Raw genomic sequence first — 13,011 nt, 5'->3', positions numbered from 1 at the left:
ATTCTTTAAAAATCCCTATCCCCTTTATAATGGGGATAGTCTGAAATAAAAGTAACCTCTTTGGAAGCACGTTCATCTTTATCGTAGAGATTCTGCCCCAAAAGGACAATTTCATTCCTTGGAGGATTTTAAGCAGAGGTTGGGTGGAATTCTTGAGCTTTGCTTCCTGTCTTGCAGGGCGATGGAGTAGATGACCCTCAGGTTCCCTTCCAACTCTATAATTCTATGGTTCCTACCTTACTGTCAGAAAGTTCTTCCTGATGTTTCATCGGAATCTCCGTTCTTGCCATTGGATCCCTTGTTCCGGGTTCTCCCCTTTGGAGCAGCAGAAAACAAGCTTGCTCCATCTTCCATGGGGCAGCCTGTCAAAAAGTCAGAGGTGGCTCTAAAGTCATTTCTCAGTCTTGTTTACTCCCGGGAAGCTGTTGGACTGACCGCTGGGTCTGATGAAGTCCCAAAACATCGGGGGGGGGGGATTTATTTATTTAAATAGGAGAAGTGGGTGCTGTGCAAGAGGCCACTGGCAGGATGAGTCCCTTCCTTTTTGGGAAAGGCAGGCAAGGGGACTTTCCCAATCCAAAATAGCACTTAAAATTGTTCCCTGTGCACCCGTGTTTCAGAAGAGGGCTTTGGGCTGTGTGCATTTGCCAGCTCTTGTTTTTATTTTGCTCCCTAGAAACAGAACTTTGCAGTTGCCTGAGGCAGCGGAAGCAACGAGACTGCAGAGCAAACAGCTTCCCTCCCCCCCTTTCTTTCTTTCTTTTTTTTTGCAAGCCTGACCTGTAGGAAAACATCTCTTTTGCAACAGGAAAACAAATTGGTTTGAAGGGGGATGTCAATGGACACAGACTCCCTTACCTCTTTTCCAGACCAATTAAGCCCATGTTCTTCATTGAGGGCTTGTGTATTTCTCAGAAACAGATGGAGGTGCCTTGTGGATAAAGACCCCTTGACCCACCCTGAGGAAGACTCGATCAAGGCATCACTTTTCTTCTTCTGCTGAAATCTCCTGCTTGCTCCTTCCTTTGCATAGGAACCACACATCTGAGACAAGGAGCGCTGAACCGACCCCTGCGAAGAGGAACCTGCCAATCATAGGAGCCGAGGAGGTTGCCCCAGACCAGGAGTCAATTGAGTGCAGTATTGCCCATGCCTTAAGTGACTCATTCCCTCCCCCCACTGCTTGCCAGGAGAGATGGAATCATCAAATTGTAGAATTGGAAGGGACTCCAGGGGTCATCTAGTCCAATCCCCTCCAATGCCAGGGTTGCCAGGCAGAAAGGAAGGAGCCAGGGAGGAGAGTGTAGGTGGATTCCATTTTTTCAAGGGCTCCTCAAAGCCTGGCAGCACCCCAAGGTGAATTGATGCTTCTGCAGGATTCAGGCTTCCACCACTGGGCTGAAACTTCCAGGTTTCCCTGTCTCTATCTCTCTCTCTGCCTCTCTGGATTGGAGGGGTCAGTCTGGATGATGCCCAGAGTCCCTTCCATTTCTTTGGATCTGTATCTTTGGCAGTAGCAAGTTTGTCAAACCAGCCCTTCTGTCAAGGTGATAGTTTGGGCTGGCTAGTTAAGCACCACGATTGGCATAACCAAAGAAGTTGTTTTGTGCCATAGAACAGGCATGTCCAACTTTCAAGAGACGGAGATCTGCTCCCACTATAAGATAGCTGGCAGCGATCTACCAAAGTTGTTGAGCTTTTTTTTTAAAAAAAATCATTCCAGTAGCACCTTAAGCTAAAGGGACCCTTTAGGTCCAGTTGCGAATGACTCTGGGGTTGCGGCGCTCATCTCACTTTACTGGCCGAGTTTGCCGGCGTACAGCTTCCGGGTCATGTGGCCAGCAGGACTAAGCCGCTTCTGGCGAACCAGAGCAGCACACGGAAACGCCGTTTACCTTCCCGCCAGAGCGGTACCTATTTATCTACTTGCACTTTGATGTGCTTTTGAACTGCTAGATGGGCAGGAGCAGGGACCGAGCAACGGGAGCTCACCCCGTCGTGGGGATTCGAACCACCGACCTTCTAATCGGCAAGTCCTAGGCTCTGTGGTTTAACCCACAGTGCCACCCATGTCCCTCCTAGAGGCCTTTTTGCTTGCGAATTCTAGGTCCTCCTTCTTCCCAACAGTCCCCACCCAGGCTGTTTGCTGGCATTTCTCTGCTCAGTGAATTCACTTGTCGCAATATGTCCAAAAGAAATAAAAAATAAAACAAAATCCTTCTTCAGAATCTGCTTGAAAACTTCCACGGGCGTCTTTGATGTATGTCATTAATTGTACATGCTCTTAACTATTTCATGGTGATTTGGCATTCCAATTCATTTCTTAATTGGACATCTGTTCTCCCTGTAAATTTGATTTCTGACTTGATAGAACTCTTGGCCTCTTCATTGGCTCAGACAGATCTATTTCTTCCCTTGCTCCCTTTCTCTCTCTCTTTTCTTAAATTGGAGAACAGTCCATTTTCAGTAATTTGCCGAAACTTTATTTTATCTTGCAGGGATACTTGACAGCAGGATATAAGGAAACAGAAAGAAACAACTGCCTTCTTGGGTGGAGATGCTGGTGGCTGCATAGATTGCAGCTTAAGGTTTCCTGGATCCACACATGCTATTGCCAGAGGCAGATTGCGTAGATTAGGCTGGTTTGATAATGTTGCATCACTTCTGGAGCTGCTGACGGCATATTTCCTGGAATACGCACATACAAAAATCAATTTAAAATCATCTTAATTACACTTTTTAAAGGGTTGAATAAATCAGTCTGTTTTCAGCAATCAATTCTGCCTCGTTTCCACATTAATTTGTGGTTTATATGTTTTGCAAAGAAAAATCTGTAGGAACATTTGTGCCTAAATGCACTGTGCATTTTATGTCAAAGGGGACATAACTCTCCCCCCCCCCCTTTCCTCAAAAAGGGCACTTTTAAAAAATTGCATTTCCTGAGCTGAGAACTGCAAAGGGGAAACCTTTAAGCTGCAGCCAGACTAAAAACATAAGCAATTGGGGCAGGATGAGGCCAATGGCCTGTTTAGTCCAGCATCCTGCTCTCACAGGGGACAACGAGATGCCTCAATGGGAAACCCACAACCAAAAAAATTCAGGAATGTGGACCCCGATTTTTTGGAGTGCTTAACATGATGGTGAGATGTTCTGGGAATTTTCCCACCATTGCTGCATTTGGACACCTTTCTTATAAATGTCAGCTCCATGTCGATACCTGTTTGGACATCCAGACAGCATGCATCGATTTAGATGTTTAAGATGGATGGATTGATGGTAACTGCATTTTTTTAAGGTGACCCAGTGAGCTTTAGCTGCGATTCCTGCATTGCAGGGGGTTGGAATAGATGACCATTGGGACCTCTTCCAACCCTACTGTTATATGGATTTAATGTCTCAAATGTATAAATTAAATGTTCATAAATGTACAAGGCAAACACATACATAGCAATATAAACCATGTGTCTGAAATAGTACAGGAGAACAATCCTGAAACCGTTTTGACTTTCCCAGTGAGAGTCAAATATTCCTCTGCAGTGAGGAAGGAAATGGGAAAACCTCCCCATGGTCTCTTTGCTCACAAATCCTGTCTTAATTCATATTTGCATATGAATAGGGAGAGCCTGTGACCTGGATTCAGGAACTAAAATATTTAGCATCTCAAAAGGAATGGCCAGGGTGCCCAGGTAAAGCAATCAGTAACAATTATCAGGTATCCTGGCAAACAGGATTTTTGCTGTAGCCTGCCTCCTTTTGTGATGTATGTATGATGTTTTCGGGGGTGGTCTTGAGCTACAGGGTGGCAATTTCAAAAGTCTATATAAGGACTTGCACACCAATGTTCTGGGTTCCTCCTCCCTCCTGCGTGTGGTGAGTGAGGACCCTGTTGCAACAGTCTAATAAAGATCAGGCTTACTAGCTGCTTTGCTTCTCAATAGTCTCTGGTTGGCCTCTGTTATTTTCTCCTATCGATAGAGAACCTGCTTAAGGGCTCTATGCGGGCTCTTGGGTACCCTATAAGGGAAAGGGAGCAGATTTTTCTTAAAATACTACAATCCAGTGATTCTATGAATAACCATTCAGGTACTCAATCATGGGAGGCAACTGCAAATTATTATTTTATTGTTCTTTATTGAATTTATATACCTGGAGGTCTCAGGGCTGCAAAGCCATGCAGCTGCAGGCAGGAGCTGGTGGAGGGTCCTAAAAGGGGGTCTTCATGGATCCGCTGGACCAAAATCTGCCTGGTGATCAATCTTTGGATCTTGAGATGCTGTGGAGGTTCAGGCACTCAGATTCCTCCATCGGCCAGGGTGGGATTGACCACTTATAAACACCATCTCCAACTCCTCGAAAGATTCCATCAACAGTGTCTCTGAAAATTTTTAGACATCACTTGGGAAGACAGGCGAACTAATGCCAGTGTACTGGAAGAAGCAAAGATCGCCAGTGTCAAAGCAATGATTCTTCAACATCAACTTCGTTGGACTGGTCATGTTGTGCGGATGCCTGATTATCATCTTCCAAAGCAACTACTCTATTCTGAACTTAAAAATGGAAAGCGTAATGCTGGTGGTCAACAAAAGAGGTTTAACGACTTTCTCAAGGCAAATCTTTAAAAATGTAGTATAAATACTGACAACTGGGAAACACTGGCCTGTGAGCGCTCCAGTTGGAGAACAGCCTTTACCAAAGGTGTCCTGGGCTTTGAAGACACTCGAACTCAGGACGCAAAGGAGAAACATGCACACTTGGCAAACCCTCACCGTGATCAACTCCTGCTCAGAAACCAATGTCCTCACTGTGGAAGGACGTGTGGATCCAGAATTGGCCTCCACAGTCACTTACGGACTCATTGTTGAAACTGTGTTTATGGAAGACAATCTTACTTGGCTACAAGGGATCTCCAAAGTAGTAGTAGAAGAAGAAGCTCTGCCCATCACTGATCCATGACGTGATTCCAGGACCCTTGTGAAGACCAAGAGTTAGAAGGGGGCTGGAGTTCTCCACTGGGTTGCCTCCTGGGATGGGTTGTGGCAGAAGCCGATGGGGAACATGCAGAGTTTTATCATCAAAGGGAAGCAGCCTTTTCATTATCTGGGTTTCCAGCCGGCCCACAAGCCCCTCCGTAGCGAGGGAGAAAGGGAGAGAATAATTACATTTTGGGTGTGTGTGATCGTCCTTTTGAAATTGCTAACAGCCTCATTGCTTGGTTCAATCAATTAGACTGGAACTCACAGCAGGAAATATAATTATTTTAATTATTCCGAATTTGAAAGTGACGTGTGCAGAATCCAAAGATGCTTTGTTCTTCAGTCTGGGCATTGATGAATAAATACTCTCCCATCATTTATTTTGGGGTGGGTGGGTGTGAAATGAAGACTCAGGAGCATTCACCTTACAGGCCACTCAAAGCAGACGTTCATTGGGACAGTGTTCACACACGCACAAGGAATTGGTCTGTAGTGGACTCATGGATTATAGAGAGCATCTGGTGAGCTGAAAATCACTGCAGCCGCAGACATTGAGAAATGCAATTATTTCATGTCACCACTTCCTTCATCCTTTGTCTTAGCTGCTCTGGAATTCATCCTGCAGAGCCTTATCTGGACTTCCAGAAAAACCAGGGGAACAAAGGAAAACAAGCAGAGAATGACTGAGCAGATGGTGGAAGCTGACAATGGCTGGCTGCTGGTTATCTGGTCCGGCGTCTTATTGTATAGCCTTCTTCAAACATCTGGTTCCAAGGCCTGAAGTAGTGGAGTGCTGCTGGCAGCTCTGAAACCTTCATAGAATCATTTATTTGAAAGGAAACCCAAGGGTCATCTAGTTCAACCCCCTCAATGCAGGAATCTCAGCTCAAGCATCCATGGCAGATGGCCACCCAAGTTCTGCCTAAAAATCTCCAGTGACTGAGAGTCCACCGCCTTGTGTCTCTCCCACTATCAAACAGCTCTTGCTGTCAGAAAGTTCTTCTTCATCTTTAGTCTCTGCTATAGAAAACTTGGGAGGCTGGCCTTCGCAGCCCAACTCTCCATCAAGGACTCTGTGTCCCCTGTTATAAGAATTTTAAGGTCTTAGATATGTAATAAATGTTCATAAATGTACCAAGCAAACACGTACATAAATATATAAACCACGTGTCTGAAACCCCACAGAAAAAAAGTCGTGAACAAATTGACCTCAAATATTTCTCTGCAAGGTCAAAGTGGAAAACCTCCCCATTGTCTCTTTCCTCACAAATCCTGTCTTAAGGGCACATTTAAGATATGAACAGGGTGTCAGCCTGTGACCTGGCTCAGGAACTAAGTATTTATCATTACAAAAGACTGGCCAGGCTCCCCAGGCAATCCAATCAAGTGACCATTAAACAGGTAACCTGGCGGACAGGAGGTAAACAAAGCACTCAGATTTCTGCTGTAGACCTCCCTTTCTGTGATGTATGTATGATGTGTCTGGGGGGTGGTCTTGAACTCACAGGCGGGCAATTTAAAATGTCTATATAAGGGTGGACACACCTGGGTTCTGGGTCCTCCTCCTTTCCTGCATGTGAGGGGAGTACCCTGTTGCAACAGATCAATAAAGATCAGGCTTACTAGCTGCTTTGTTTCTCAATATTCTCTGGTTGGCCTCTGTTCTTTTTCTCCAACTGATGGAGAACCTGCAAAGGACTCTACAAGGGCTCTTGTGTACCCCATAAAGGAATAAGGGCAGATTTCCATTTATTACACCCCTAAGTCCATTATCAGTCAGAGAAGAATAGATGGGGGCAGGATCCAGATGAAAGCAAGGAAGGAATCTTGATTGTCCTGTTGCATAAGACACACACTTGCAAGGACAAAGGGTGCAAGAACTTTTGAAAGCTTTAGAAATCATGCAGCCCCTTAGTCAAAGACCACCCCAAAAACATCATGCACACGTCACAGAAAGAGGCGGTCTACAATTTGAAATTTGAGGGTGTGGTTTCCCTCCTGTCACTGATGCTACTGGTCCTCTCTTGCACACCTGGTGCTCAGCACTGCAGACAAATGGCAGAATTGGGATAATTATTTTTTTAAAAAACATTGTCCAGTAGCACCTTAGAGACCAACTGAGTTTGTTCTGGGTACAAGCTTTTGTGTGCATGCACACTTCTTCAGATACACTGAAACAGAAGTCACCAGACCCTTCTATATAGCAGGAGGGTGGGATGGGGTTTTTCTCAGGAGGGGAGTAGGAGACGGGTGATTGACTCAAGGGGTCCAGGTTCTTACATTTAGTCAGAAAGGCGATATCAGTCTGTACCTGTGCAAGTTTCTTTGTGAGGCTGATGGACTTCCATTTCATGTGGCTCAATGTGATGCCTTCCATGATTCTAGATTCAGGTAGGTAGCCGTGGTCTGGTGACTTCTGTTTCAGAGTCTCTGAAGAAGTGTGCATTGTGATAGGAATTTTATGGTATTAGATATATGGCAATGTTCATAACTGCACATACATAGATCAACACAGGAAGACCAACCTGGAACCATTTTGATTCCTAAACTGACCAAATCCCTTCTCTGCAAGGTTAAACTGGAAAAGCCTCCCCATTGTCTTCTTTCCTCACAAGATATGTCTGTTTGAATAAGGTGTGAACCTGTGACCTGGCCCAGGAAATAAGTCTTTTAACACTACAAAAGAATAGCCAGGCACCCCAGGCAATCCAATCAAGTAACTTGCCAGACAAGAGATAAACTGTGAGAGGAGAAAAACAACATTTAAATTTCTGATGTAGGTGGGATGTATCTGAGGGGTGGTCTTAGGTTACACCCCTTCTGTGATGTATGCATAATGTTTTCTGGGGGTGGTCTTGATCTACAGAATGGGAATTTCAAAAGTCTTTATAAGCCCTTGCACAGCAATTTTGGGGGTCCTCTTCCTCTCCTGCATGTGAGGGGAGTACCCTGTTGCAACAGATCAATAAAGATCAAGCTTACTAGCTGCTTGGCTTCTCAATATTCTCTGGTTGGCCTCTGTTATTTTCTCCTACCAATAGGGAACCTATGTAAGGACTCTATATGGGCTCTTGGATACCCCATAAGGGAAAAGGGCATATTTTTATTTACAACAGCATGCACACGAAAGCTTATACCCAGAACAAACTTAGTTGGTCTCTAAGGTGTATGGAAGTGAGAGCTGGACCATAAAGAAGGCTGATCGCCGAAGAATTGATGCTTTTGAATTATGGTGCTGGAGGAGACTCTGGAGAGTCCCATGGACTGCAAGAAGATCAAACCTCTCCATTCTGAAGGAAATCAGCCCTGAGTGCTCACTGGAAGGACAGATCCTGAAGCTGAGGCTCCAATACTTTGGCCACCTCATGAGAAGAGAAGACTCCCTGGAAAAGACCCTGATGCTGGGAAAGATGGAGGGCACAAGGAGAAGGGGATGACAGAGGACGAGATGGTGGGACAGTGTTCTCGAAGCTACCAGCATGAGTTTGACCAAACTGCGGGAGGCAGTGGAAGACAGGAGGGCCTGGCATGCTCTGGTCCAGGGGGTCACGAAGCGTCGGACACGACTAAATGACTAAACAACAACAACAACATGGTGCTACTGGACAATTTTTAATTTTTATAATTTATTTCAACTGCATCAGGCCAACACGGCTACCTACCTAAAGGCAGAATTGGGGGAAAGGGACAATGCCCCCTCCTTCCCATTCTCAGGGCAATGGTTGGATTTGGCCATCCTGCGAGCCCCTCCCCCACCTCGAGGAAAGGAAGGCTCTTGCTTTGCAGCCAGAAAATTGGGCTCTGGAGCATGGGGCTGTCTATGCTTGGTTCAGCAATTTCAAAAGCAGAGAACCAGTCCCACAGCAGCTGCCAAGATTTGAGAAGCTTGACTCCCAAACTCTGTTTGCAAAAAAAGGGAAGAAGATTCAGGGTGAATGCAAAGTTCTTAACCTGGCAGGAATCTTGTGTTGTGGGTTGCAGTGCTTGCCGAAGTGCCACTGTTGTAAACAAAAATTGCCCTTTTCCCTTATGGGGTACCCAAGAGCCCATATAGAGTCCTTATGTAGGTTCCCTATTGGTAGGAGAAAATAACAGAGGCCAACCAGAGACTATTGAAAAGCAGAGCAGCTAGTAAGCCTGATCTTTATTGAACTGTTGCAACAGGGTGCTCCCCTCACCTGCTGGAGAGAGAGGAGGAAACCAGAAAAATGGTGCTCAAGGCCTTATAAAGACTTTTGAAATTGCCACCCTGTAGATCAAGACCACCCCCCGAAACATCATACATACATCACAGAAAAGGCGGTCTAAACAGAAATTTGAATGTTGTTTTTCTCCTGTCATTGTTTATCTCCTGTCTGGCAGATTACTTGATTGGATTTCCTGGGGAGCCTGGCCAGTCTTTCGTAATGAGAAATACTTAGTTCCTGGGCCAGGTCACAGGCTCACACCTTATTCCAACACAGACATATCCTTAAGACAGGATTTGTGAGGAAAGAGACAATGGGGAGGTTTTTCCACTTTGACCTTGCAGAGAAAACATTTGCTCAGTTTAGGAATCAAAATGGTTCCAGGTTGGTCTTCCTGTGCTGATCTATGTATGTGCTTGGTTGGCAGGCTTATGAACGTTTCCATATATCTAAGACCTCAAGATTCCTATCACACCATGCAGCCCCGCCTCTCACAATAGATGCACAACACACCCTGCCCATCGCTGCCACATAAATATTGTTGCATGCCACCTGAATTTCCGATCAGGGAGAGATTCCAGGGAGTTCCAGCGCTTGCTCAGAGTTTGGCTTCCTTGGAACAAAGTTCAGCAAATACTGTGGTGTCTTTAGGATATATGGTTTCATATCTGGACAACCTGAACATAAGATGGAGGGGCTCAGGGCATCAGCACCCCCAACAGATCCTGATTCTCCATTAGTCACAGCTTTGGATCCAGCGCAAGCTCCCAGCCCAACTTGCCCAAACTTCCTCTGGTTCTTGTTCTCCTACCTAACAGGCCACCCAATAGCCAAGAGGGACTCATCCGTTAGTTTTTCTGTGTTATGAACAATTAGGTTCTTTTAATTTGTTTAGGTGTTTAACATAGATGAGACCCAGTACGCTCCGGGGAAGGCACAAATAATCCTCAGACAACCAATATTGGATTTTCTCTCTAAATAGTGTTTTATAGATTAACAGGCAACAAACAGTTCACATTTCAAGACAAGGAATATACACTCAGTCATACAGCCGTACATACACCTGACATACTTACACCACTCTCCACTCAATTGATCAGGTTCGGTAAAAGCCACGGGTGGCAGATGGGCAGCGCTGTCAAATGTCTGGCACACAGGAGGGATTTGTGTGTATATATATATATATATATGGGGACGTGGGTGGTGCTGTGGGTTAAACTACTGAGCCTAGGACTTGCCAATCAGAAGGTCGGCGGTTCGAATCCCCGTGACGGGGTGAGCTCCCATTGCTCGATCCTTGCTCCTGCCAACCTAGCAGTTCGAAAGCACAGCAAAGTGCAAGTAGATAAATAGGTACCACTCCGGCGTTTCCGTGCGTTGCTCTGGTTCACCAGAAGCAGCTTATTCATGCTGGCCACATGACCCGGAAGCTGTACGCTGGCTTCCTCGGCCAATAAAACGAGATGAGCGCCACAACCCCAGAGTCGGCCACGATAGGACCTAATGGTCAGGGGTCCCTTTACCTTTATATCTGACGTTTGGCCTTGCACAACTTATGACTCTTGTTTTGGCATCATTCTCACAACACTTATCTCGCATGTAATGTTGCACACCTTGCCAACAAAGGTCCGTATAGTAAAAGCTATGGTTTTCCCAGTAGTGATGTATGGAAGTGAGAGCTGGACCATAAAGAAGGCTGATCGCCGAAGAATTGACGCTTTTGAATTATGGTGCTGGAGGAGACTCTTGAGAGTCCCATGGACAGCAAGAAGATCAAACGCATCCATTCTTAAGGAAATCAGCCCTGAGTGCTCCCTGGAAGGACAGATCCTGAAGCTGAGGCTCCAATACTTTGGCCACCTCATGAGAAGAGAAGACTCACTGGAAAAGACCCTGATGTTGGGAAAGATGGAGGGCACAAGGAGAAGGGGACGACAGAGGACGAGATGGTTAGACAGTGTTCTCGAAGCTACAAACATGAATCTGACCAAACCGCGGGAGGCAGTGGAAGGCAGGAGTGTCTGGCGTGCTCTGGTCCATGGGGTCACGAAGAGTTGGACACGACTGAACGACTAAACAACAACAACAATGTTGCACACGCCATCTCTTTGCCTCTTTGTGTATGCTGTTCTGTTCTTGGCCTAGCACACACCGTTCCCGCCAGATTATCCTGATGTCCATCAGTGCTTATATAACGCTGTTCATGATGTGTTCAAAGACATTGAGCCCATTCTGTGGTGTTCTTTAGCCATCTTCTAGGCCCATGCAAACCATGCCATTCATTACATCTATATGCCAGAAACCTCCCAGAGTGGCTGGGGCAACCCAGTCTGATGGGAGGGGTACAAATAATAAATTATTATTATAATATTATTATTATTGTAGCTCTTGCAACTTGGCTCATCCTTTTGGGATTCAGAAGAGGACACTTAAGTGGCCATCATCTTGCAAAGAAACTTGTCTCACTAGCAATAGAATTTGCACTTAGATACTACCCCTCACTGGGTCCAGAACCCCAAGAAGAGGTTTGGCCTTGGGACATCATCTAGACTGCTCCCCCCAACCCACAGCATCATCAAAGGGTAGATCTCTTCCCTATCATATAATGACAGTTGTTGTTTAGCCATTTAGTTGTGTCCGACTCTTCATGCCCCCCTGGACCAGAGCACGCCTGGCACTCCTGTCTTCCACTGCCTCCCTCATGCTGGTAGCTTCGAGAACACTGTCCAACCATCCCGTCCTCTGTCGTCCCCTTCTCCTTGGGCCCTCCATCTTTCCCAACATCAGGGTCTTTTCCAGTGAGTCTTCTCTTCTCATGAGGTGGCCAAAGTCTTGGAGCCTCAGCTTCAGGATCTGTCCTTCCAGTGAGCACTCAGGGCTGATTTCCTTAAGAATGGACGTATAATGACTAGATCAGCATAATTTGCAGAGCCTTAAGGTCCAGGCATCTCAAAGCAGCAAGGTTCCCCTCGAAGTACAGTGGTACCTCGCTTTACAAACAGTTCTGTTTATGAACTGTTTGGTTTACAAAATCCGCAAAACTGGAAGTAGTGTCCCAGGTTGTGAACTTTACCTCGGTCTATGAACAGAAGCCGACTGGTGGAAGGGCATTGGCGGTGGGAGGCCCCATTAGGGAAAACGTGCCTCTGTTTAAGAACGGTTTTGGTTTAAGAACGGACTTCCAGGACAGATTACCATATTTTTCGCTCTATAAGATGCACCAGACCATAAGACGTACCTAGTTTTTGGAGGAGGAAAACAAGAAAAAAAATATTCTGAATCTCAGAAGCCAGAACAGCAAGAGGGATCGCTGTGCGGTGAAAGCAGCAATCCCTCTTGCTGTTCTGGCTTCTGGGATAGCTGCGCAGCCTGCATTCGCTCCATAAGACACACACACATTTCCCCTTACTTTTTAGGAGGGAAAAAGTGAGTTATAGAGCAAAAAATACGGTAAGTTCATAAACCGATGTACCACTGTACATATATGCTACTGAAGCAGACATAGCAAGGAGAGGATCAAATTCTGAAGCCACAGAGGGTCCTCATTCTTGTTTAGAATCTCAACGAGTCTCCTCGGCTAATTTGGTTTATACATCGGCTTTGGGTCTCATTTTATTTCCCTCCTTCCCCTTGCGCTTTCTATAACTGTGGCATTCTTCTCTCCAATGCACAGACATAATGAGATGCTAAATCTTTCTTTAGGCAATGTTTAATCCACATTTTAGATTTAAGAAGCACACAGACCAAAATTCTCTCTCTGCCGCGCGCTGTATCTAGCCGAATGGTTAAATACATATTTATATCAATTCTACCCGCCGCCGCCCTCTCTCCGAAATAGTTTCATTCAGAGC

The 13,011-nt window shown here is 45.7% G+C and overlaps 1 long non-coding RNA gene across 1 annotated transcript in view; it reads left to right on the top strand.

Annotated features, from left to right (window-relative positions):
* The window catches only part of LOC310677925, a 51,209-nt gene that overhangs the window by 37,134 nt on the left and 1,064 nt on the right, over positions 1-13,011 (top strand). The gene's annotated exons all lie outside the window — the stretch shown is intronic.

The sequence above is a fragment of the Podarcis tiliguerta genome, assembly GCF_965153285.1.
Source record: "Podarcis tiliguerta genome assembly, chromosome: 1".
In the NCBI taxonomy this organism is placed as follows: Eukaryota; Metazoa; Chordata; class Lepidosauria; order Squamata; family Lacertidae; genus Podarcis; species Podarcis tiliguerta.
The sequence above is the reverse complement of the archived record's forward strand: the minus strand, read 5'-3'. Positions and strand labels throughout refer to the sequence as shown.